Source organism: Haliotis cracherodii, unplaced genomic scaffold (assembly GCF_022045235.1).
Source record: "Haliotis cracherodii isolate W230 unplaced genomic scaffold, xgHalCrac1.p SCAF_4, whole genome shotgun sequence".
Taxonomy (NCBI): Eukaryota; Metazoa; Mollusca; class Gastropoda; order Lepetellida; family Haliotidae; genus Haliotis; species Haliotis cracherodii.
Window position 1 is genome coordinate 60,204,777 of NW_027266297.1, and position 9,114 is coordinate 60,213,890.

General features: G+C 40.8%; 1 protein-coding gene and 2 pseudogenes across 3 annotated transcripts in view; 2 read left to right on the forward strand and 1 right to left on the reverse strand.

Moving 5' to 3' along the window:
* LOC139479938 (cell death abnormality protein 1-like) overlaps window positions 1-5,680 on the reverse strand; it is a 40,110-nt gene extending 34,430 nt beyond the window's left edge. For 2 of the 3 annotated variants that reach the window (XM_071262876.1, XM_071262874.1), the window contains exon 1: window positions 5,565-5,680. The gene's annotated coding sequence lies outside the window, so the exon portion shown is untranslated. Of the gene's footprint in view, window positions 1-1,733; window positions 1,766-5,564 lie in introns of all 3 variants that reach the window. The other variant, XM_071262875.1, reaches the window with a different exon arrangement.
* Window positions 5,681-5,838: 158 nt separating this feature from the next.
* Window positions 5,839-7,552, forward strand: LOC139479940 (uncharacterized; annotated as a pseudogene).
* Window positions 7,553-8,027: 475 nt separating this feature from the next.
* Window positions 8,028-9,050, forward strand: LOC139479941 (uncharacterized; annotated as a pseudogene).
* The last annotated feature ends 64 nt before the right edge of the window (window positions 9,051-9,114 follow it).

Below are 9,114 nucleotides of genomic sequence, written 5' to 3' on the forward strand. Positions count from 1 at the left end.
CTGTCGTTTAGGTAAGGTGACATTTTAATAACTTTTAGTCAATCATTATGATGTCGATACATGTTTGTTTGGTATCAGATGTCCGGGCGATAAATTTAACAAATTAAAGCTATCTTGGAAGATAAATGCCTGGTACCTGTATAAAATTAATTCTACCTTGAATCAGACATGTGAAATGTGTGAAGTTCATGCAATCATGCTATTAAAGGAGAATAAACACCCCAACACAGGCACGTGTGAAGCAGGGGTTACTGGCGGAAATCTTTCAATTAGATATATTCTGAGACGGCAACTCCCCGGATAGTGAGCAAAATTGGATGTAAGTTAAGGTGTGATTAATATCACACAACTACAACAACTATTTATTTATTTATTTATCTGATCTTAATCTATCAAACCAGCTTTAATTTCGTTCAATTTACAGTTTAGCCCCGACATCTATCAGCAAACAATAAGTGTATCTACATCAGCAATGACCTATTAAACAATTTTAAAAGGCCACTTTATCTAAATAATTCTTTAATATGCATTTAGCACAGTTGAATATAAAATATATTAAACTTAAATCTGTGGTAAGCTTCTTATTCTGAATGCTGTCAAGTTTTATTATGACTCAAAATTGTCATTTCAGCAGTTTTGCCCTCTACATTGACAAGCCTCTTTAAGATTATGATATATACCTGAATCCCTTGCTCAATCCCTGACTGCACAAGCTGAGGTACCTGCTTCAATCGTATATTGTATACCGAATGTTAACAAAACTAAACACTTTACCGTGATTCATTCACAGTTTTCAGTGTAAACTTGTACCCGTTGACAGTTGTGAAAAGACAACCACCCATCTTACCACACAGCCTATGTAGGGACGGAACACACTAGTAGCCAGCATATGTCCACAGGTTCAAATGGAAGGGAGGCAACTCTGAAATCTTTGAGGTACATATCTGGAATCTTAAACTACCTTTGGGAGACAAACACTATAACAAGTTGCACATATCAGAATATATCTAATTGATAGCATCAAGCTACAGGAAAACATGAAGTAATAGTTTTGAGTTTCAAAACAATATGAACATTAGTTTTATCACAGTTGTGTATGTGTTTTCCAGCAAATACAAATGTTAAAATTGTGTTTGATAAATATATTTCGAATAGTAAGGTACTCATATTACATACATACTATAGCCAAAGTTACATCTTGAGCAATAACTGCTTTATTCAAAGATGCAGACAATCCCATTTGGAAACGGTTTAGATACCTTGCCAATAGGAAATACAACAATACCATATCCCGATCAGTCTCACATATCATAATAGCAATGTTTCTGAATATAAATTTCTGACAAAAGATTTCATAAAAAAAAATGTTTGACAAGAAAGTGTTATATATAAGGCATATATGAATACTTACAAAATATTTTGACTTCCTTAAACAATATCTACCACATTTTAAACTATTCGTTTCTATTCTATTTCAAAATTAACATTTAACTAGCTGCAGTTACTATGCTCTCTCATCTGTTCATTGTGAAATATTTCTAAAATGTACATTCCAATACCTCCAAATACGTATACTTCTATTCTTAGAAATTGACTTCAGCCGGCCCGTAGCCCCCAATTGAGATATAGGACAATTCATATTAATCAGTGAATGAGGATATGTGGTAAATGCTGCTAATTTCTAACACTCGCTTGGGAGGACATACATGGGAAGAGAAATAGATCAAACTCACGTGAACCTTCAGACAGCAGTCAACACTTGAAACTGACAAGCAAATGAACAGGAAACTGCTTCGTAATAGCGGAAGTGGCATGGCCGTTCAAAATCAAAATCACCTCTGTTACTAGGAAAATATTGAAAGGAATATATTGTTGTGACAGAAAATAAATAGCGTTGTATTAATGTCGGAAAGAATCATTTCAGGGTAGACTGCAGTATTTGGGTCCCCACTTCGGAACGAACGTTTTTACGTGTTTACGGAAATTGTCGAATGAAAAACGTTCCACGCATGCGCACTTCGTTATTTACGGTCGAAGCGGGGTGGAACCCCCCTTTTTTACAAACTCTAAGAGAAAAGACGGGGGGTAAAGGGGTGTGTAACCCCCTTTTTTCAAAATTTAAGGTAAAAACGGGCGTAAAGCGTATTTAAATAATATTCATCCTCACGTTTTAGAAAAGTACATATCAATTCGTAACTGCGGGCCTTGTGTCATTTAGCAGACGACACTCCCATATGTCGTTATGCGTTGTTGTTGTTAGGTGATTATGTTTCAAGCGGGTCACAGGTTCTATAGTTTGACACGCTCACCCGCTTCTCGCATACGATGCCTTTATCATGCGACCTGTTGTGTCACGAAACACCTTCCCTCATATACAGCCAGCCTTATTATCCCCCGCCACGAAGTTGAAGGGGGATATAGGAATGTATACTTTCAGTCCCTCTTTCCGTCCTTCCGTCCGTCACATTTGTTTCCGGAGCAGAACACAAAAACCATGAGAGATATCCTAACCAAACCTGGCGCATATATAGGTCTAGTGGTGATAGTATGTGATTTTTGAAAAAAATAATTTTTCGAGTTTCCATGGCAACGACTTTGATTGGACTAAAAATGGGCGTAGTGCTCGTTTCCGGGGCAGATCTTGAAAACCATACAATATTTCTTCAACAAACTTGGCACATAAATTGTAGTAAACAAAAAAGCATTAAAGAGATGACTAGATGGCGGAATGAAAGACTGTTCACCTGGACACACCCTGTAGGGACCATTCATAGTGATGGACTCAAGGTGGCTCACTTGAATGTTCGATCTCTCAATGCTCATTTCGAAGATGTGAAGAAAGATAAGTTTGTTGAAGTGGTTCAGGTTCTTTTCACAGAAACACACATCAATCATTACAGTGAAAGAGACCTGCCAGGATATCAAGTCTATCCAGGAGACACTACACATGGTATTGCTGTGTATGTTCCTGCATTGCTTGTGTGTATGTTCCTCCAAAAGTGTCATGGACACGGTTGTCGTATTCACTTACTGCAGAAGGCAACACAACACCTGTTATAACATTTTTTACTGCTTGCAATTAGGCCATTTACAAGAAAGTTCAGTGAATATAGTTCACATGAGCAAATGTCTTGCACACAACCGGACATGTCATATTGACGGGGGATATGAGTATTTCATGCTTGTTATATATAACATACATATTTTACACATTAGAACATAACAAAATGTAGGAGCCACGTGTTTAGGGTTATAAACACCATCTTTACAGAAAAGAAATACGACATTATTATTAAAACATTCATTCATAGAATAATTCATCAAAAGCATTTAAATACATATGACTGACATGAATCATAAATAAATTTCTAAAATTTATTCGAAGGCTTTGGCAGTTAAAAAAATGTCTTGGCTGGACAGGATAAAACACATATTCTCTACATCATTAAAATAGGTAATACTATTGCCTCTTTCTGTACATTATCTGAATGGCTGTTTCTTGGGGTAATATGTGCAAGACGGTTCTGCAAAACATGAAATTCATCTCCAACAGCATCTTTACAAATAAACAAACTCTCTCATGAAGTGGCACGTTAGTATATCTCCTAGTATCTGCTCTAATTGGGGCGATGCCGGATTTTATACTGTCCAGTGCGCTCCCATGCTCCCATGCTTCTAGGCAAAGGATAATTCGGGTAATTCTCCAAACCGGAACTAACATTTCAGTGATTGTATAATCGTAGTTTGTTTGCTTTCCTCCTGTTAGGATAATAAAACATTACTACTGTTGAAAGTTTCCTAATACTACTTAGGTTTCCTATTGTTAACCTCTCCTGCTGTAAGGCTATCGGCCATTGTTCTCCATGTCTCTTCAAAGCACACTGGTTTGTCAAAATGAAATAAAATGCGAGAGTCTATGTTGTGGTAAAACAGATAATAATTCGTAACATCTAACAACACTTTCAACGGATTGTGGGTGAGTGGGGGATCTATCCCGACCATTGGAGGGGTTGCCTCCCTTCCGTCCCTACACAGGCTGTGTGTTAAGATGGGTGGTTGTATTTTCACAACTGTCAACGGGTACAAGTTTACATTGTAAACTGTGAATGAATCACGGTAAAGTGTTTAGTTTTGTTAACATTCGGTATACAATATATGATTGGAGGAGGTACCTTAGCTTGCGCAGTCAGGGGTTGAGCTTAAAGAGGCATGTCAATGTATAGGGCACAACTGCTGAAATGACAATTTTGTGTCATAATAAAACTTAAATGTATCTTCCCAGCATTTAGAATAAGTGCTTTTCCGCAGATTTTAGTTAAATATCTTAAAAGTTTGATAGATTAATGTCAGGTAGCTGTTTAGAATTACTGTCATACCTTAACTAAGACACTGTGAAATCTTATTATGCTCAATATTTGGGACTAATCACTGTAGACAAGTTGAACATATCAGAATATATCTAATGGAAAGCAACTGCTGCTTCAATTTTTTCCTGGGTATTTAACCCTAACCGTACAAAGATTACTTTTAATACTTCTAACCAAGGGTTATGATTTTGTTTAAATTTCGAGACGGTGATTACGGTCAGATGTTATAACTATCTATTAGCATAAAACTTGAGGAGACATAAGAGAATAGGGTACGAAAAGTAAAAAAACATCAGTTTGATCAACATTAGTATTTGTGTTTTCCAGCAAATCAAATGTTAAAAGATGGTTTAAGATATATTTCTCTTAGGATTTTTGTGTGTAGAATCCTCACAGTTACAAAGAAAATCTGTAAGAATTATTGGTTTATTCACGAATGAAGACAATACCATTTGGAAACTTTTTAGATATCTGGTCTGGTGTAGGAAACATAACACAGATCATATCCCCATCAGTGAGATGTATAACAGCTATGTTTCTGACCATCATTTTTAAAACAAAAGTTTCTATAAAAAAAAGTGTTTTACAATGACAGACCAGTGTTTTAGGGATACATGAATACAAACTTCAAATGGTTGACATCCTTAAACCATTCTGCCACATTGCCCGTACTGCAAAGCATACAAATATATATCTCTATTACGATAAACAATAATACACGTGCACGTCTAACTAGTTGTAGTTACCATATCTCCTCATCGATTCATCATAACATATTTCTAAAATCTTCATACCAATCTCTTCTTCATTCGCACCTCCAAATACGTATACTTCTATTCGTAGAAAGTGAATTTTTTGATGTTTTGGCAAATCAAAATGGACATCGCCGGTTTTGTTTTTGGATTTGGAATCTTTTCAAAGTTCATATCGACGATTGAACAAACACGTATTAGGAGGTAATTGTTTAAGGAAGAGATTTCAAAAACATTTTTTGGACAATCGGAGATGTAGAAGTTTGCTGTGTTTCCTGCAGCGCACATTAGCACACATATCTAATGGGAGTGTCCATAGCCTTGAAATACAGAAACACTCATATTATATTAATGGGTGAACGGATGATGAAATATAGTGATCACGGCTAACTGCTAACAGTGGATTGAGAGGACGTAAATTGAAAGAAATATAAGTCAAACTCACCTTGGACTTCAGTCCCGTTTACGCAGCAATCAACACGTGCCAGTTAAAATCAAATAGATAGTCACAATTTCGTTTTCAACAATGTTCGAACGAACATCAACTTTCATTGCCTCAAAATGACGGAAACGGAAGTCGCATCACGGAGCAAAATCTCCTCTGTTACAGGGTTCGATGAAAAGGATATATTGTTGTGACAGAAAAAATAACGTTGCATTAATGTCTGAAATACTAGTGACCTTTTCGATTTAATAGCATTTAGTGATTAGAACTAAATGCCTTTATGTTAGGCTTGGCACAGTTGCTAATAATATTACAGCGAAATACCTTCATTCCGTGCGGCTACGTGCCGTTTTGCATGGTGCCATCGTCTCTGGCCTAGATCCGCTCTTGGCACGTCCGGTAAAGGAGCGTTTGTTTATATTTTCTATGACCTGTTGTAGCGTGACATCAGCTCACGCAGCACTTGCTCTCCAGCTTTCAGCCGTACAACACATAGTTATATTCGCGCATTCATCTAGAGTTCGTTGCAATTACCATTAAGAATGCCACCAAAAAGACGGGCCGCCTTAAATCACCGCCTCGTAAGGAGCGGGAAAATTGCCAGGAGGGAACCAAGTGTCCGGCAAGCGACATCGGCTACTGGTAAGTCACGGAGATCAGCTAGATCTCCATTGCACGGACCCCCCTTGCCAAGTGTACAAATAGCTGCTAACTTGCTAGTTGAAGCAGATGATTCGGACAATTCAAACGTTCTCCCGCGAGTCGATCACGGAGACATCGAAGAGCCCCAACAAGTGGTGTCGCCCGTTCCGTCGATGCTAGCTATATCGAGCCAACTCAACAGCATACTGGATATGCTAGGCAAACGGATGGCCCAAGATACTTCTCGGAGCTTTACTGGCATGCGAGGGGTAAGTACAAATGATCTGGGGGTAACGGGGTCGGTGGTATCAAGAAATCCCGATGTGTTGTCATTTAGCAGTGCACACTCGGGCGAGCCGGGAGTTTCCCGTGACGTCACACCACGTGCAGAGTCAGGAGTGGGGTCAACCAATCAGGGAACAGGGGATTCCCTGACCTTCCAGGCGGATGCTATCAGCGCTCACGTCCGTCAAGTTGTACGGGAGAGAGTATGGAGAGGGGAGTTTGTGGAGTTGACTACATTGTTGCCAGGCGCACAGTCGCATGACAATGACGATGCATTTAAGATGCAGATGGATTCGTCGGGTAATCTGCGATTCTCGCCGACCAAGCCGGCTAACGCCAGGGCATTAAGCATAGGCCAATGGACGTCAGCTTTCCACATATATATATGAGCATTTACGTGGTGAAACATTTTTGTCAGTCCACCATACAGGGCATGTTGGCATACATGGAAACAATCCGTAATGCCGCAGTCCGCTCCGGGGGTTTTGGCTGGTCAAACTACGACCAGCAATTCCGACACCGTATGGCACGAGACCCAATTCGGGAGTGGGGCAAGATAGACGGTGAATTGTGGTTGAAGCACATGACACCGACTATGTCCCGTGTTCAAGAAAATAAGACTGAACGCTTTACAGTGCCTTTCAGCAGGGGCCGTGACTTTACAGTCAACGCATGCTGGGACTACAACAGGTCAAGGTGCGCCAGGCCAGAATGCAAGTTTATTCATAAATGCTCCAATTGTGGCGAGCAACATCCCGCCTGTTCTTGCTTTCGCGCAAAGGGGGGTCGTAGACCCTCCAAACAACTTAACTCCACACAGGCGACCCATGCTAAAGGCACTGGCCCCAACTCCACTCATACTCACTAGATTAAAGCGACATTTGCAACTGTACAAGCATTCTAACCATGCCCATGCCATTTATTTATTACAAGGTTTGGAATCAGGTTTTCAACTGGAATATAGTGGGGCACGCCTAAGTCGTTGGTCTGAGAATCTACGCTCAGCCAGGGATCCCATTTTACAAGAGATAGTAGCTGCCAAATTGAAAAAGGAAGTACAATTAGGTAGGGTGGCAGGTCCTTTTGAAACGCCGCCCCTGCTGAACCTACAAGTTTCACCCATCGGTCTCGTACCCAAAAAGCAAACGGGTAAGAATCAGTCCTTGCTGGAGACAGACGATTTTCGTTTAATACACCACCTTTCTTATCCTCAAGGCAGATCAATCAACGACAACATAGACAGCGAAGCATGCTCCGTGTCATATGCACGGTTCGACGAGGCTGTCAGTATGGTACAGCAACTTGGTCCAAATGCTCTACTTGCAAAATTTGATGTGAAATCGGCTTTCAGGATTATGTCGGTACACCCTCAGGACTTTGAGTTGCTAGGCTTGTGCTTTCAAGGTAAATACTACTTTGATAAATGCTTGCCGTTTGGCTGTTCCATATCATGCTCAGTGTTTGAAAAATTCAGCACCTTTTTGCAATGGTGTGTCCAGCAAAAGTTGCCTAACGGCCAACTCATGCATTACCTTGATGATTTTCTCACAGGCGGAACTGCAGGAACGAAAGACTGTGGTGACAACCTTGATACATGTCTCAGTACTTTCCAGGAGCTGGGCGTACCCGTAGCACATGAGAAGACAGTAGGTCCAGCATCCTGCTTAACATTCCTAGGTCTTGAAATCGACACTGTCAGGATGCAGGTTAGAATACCACAGGAAAAGATTGTAAATATCAACGTCATCATACACGATATGCTGGCCTCAGGTAAGCACAAAGTGACCCGTAAAGCTTTGCAGTCTCTGGTGGGTAAGCTAAATTTCATGTGCCGGGCAATACCCATGGGTAGACCGTTTTGCCGCAGACTGATTGACGCCTATACAAAGGTAAGTCATCAAGCACACCGTGTTCGCATCACGCGGGGAGTTCGGGAGGACCTAGAGGTTTGGCTCGGGTTCTTGGGGGAATTTAACGGTGTGTCGGTTTTTCAGAATAAAGAGTGGGCTGACAATACATGTCTGCAGCTGTTTACTGACGCAGCCAGCACTGTGGGGTTCGGCGCATACTATAACGGGAACTGGGCAAACGGGCTCTGGCCCCGTGAGTGGGTGGAGGACGGTTCGACTCGTGACATGACACTGCTGGAGTTGTTTCCGATTGTGCTGTCAGTTTGTCTGTGGGGGACAGCCTTTGCTAACAGGAAAGTACTTTTCTTTTGTGATAACCAAGCGGTAGTGTCAATAATAAATAAACAGTCTTCAAAGGCACCCAGAATCATGTCACTGATTAGGCAGCTAGTGCTGCAGTGCCTCAAACACAACATTTTGTTCAAGGCCAGATATATAACAACACACGACAATATTATCGCAGATGCACTGTCGAGATTTCAGTGGGAACGATTCCGCAATGCAGCTCCATCAGCCAATCTGCATCCCACACCACTTCCAGACAATCTCTGGCAGGGCTAACAATCGAGGCAGAGAGGCTCCTTCAGCGATCATTGGCGGCAAACACTTGGGCAACTTACCAGGCAGGAACCCAAGCATTGCAAGCATTCAGGGCATCACAAAACCTGGGAGATGTCTGGCCGGTTCCAATAGCTCATCTGGTACATTTCATT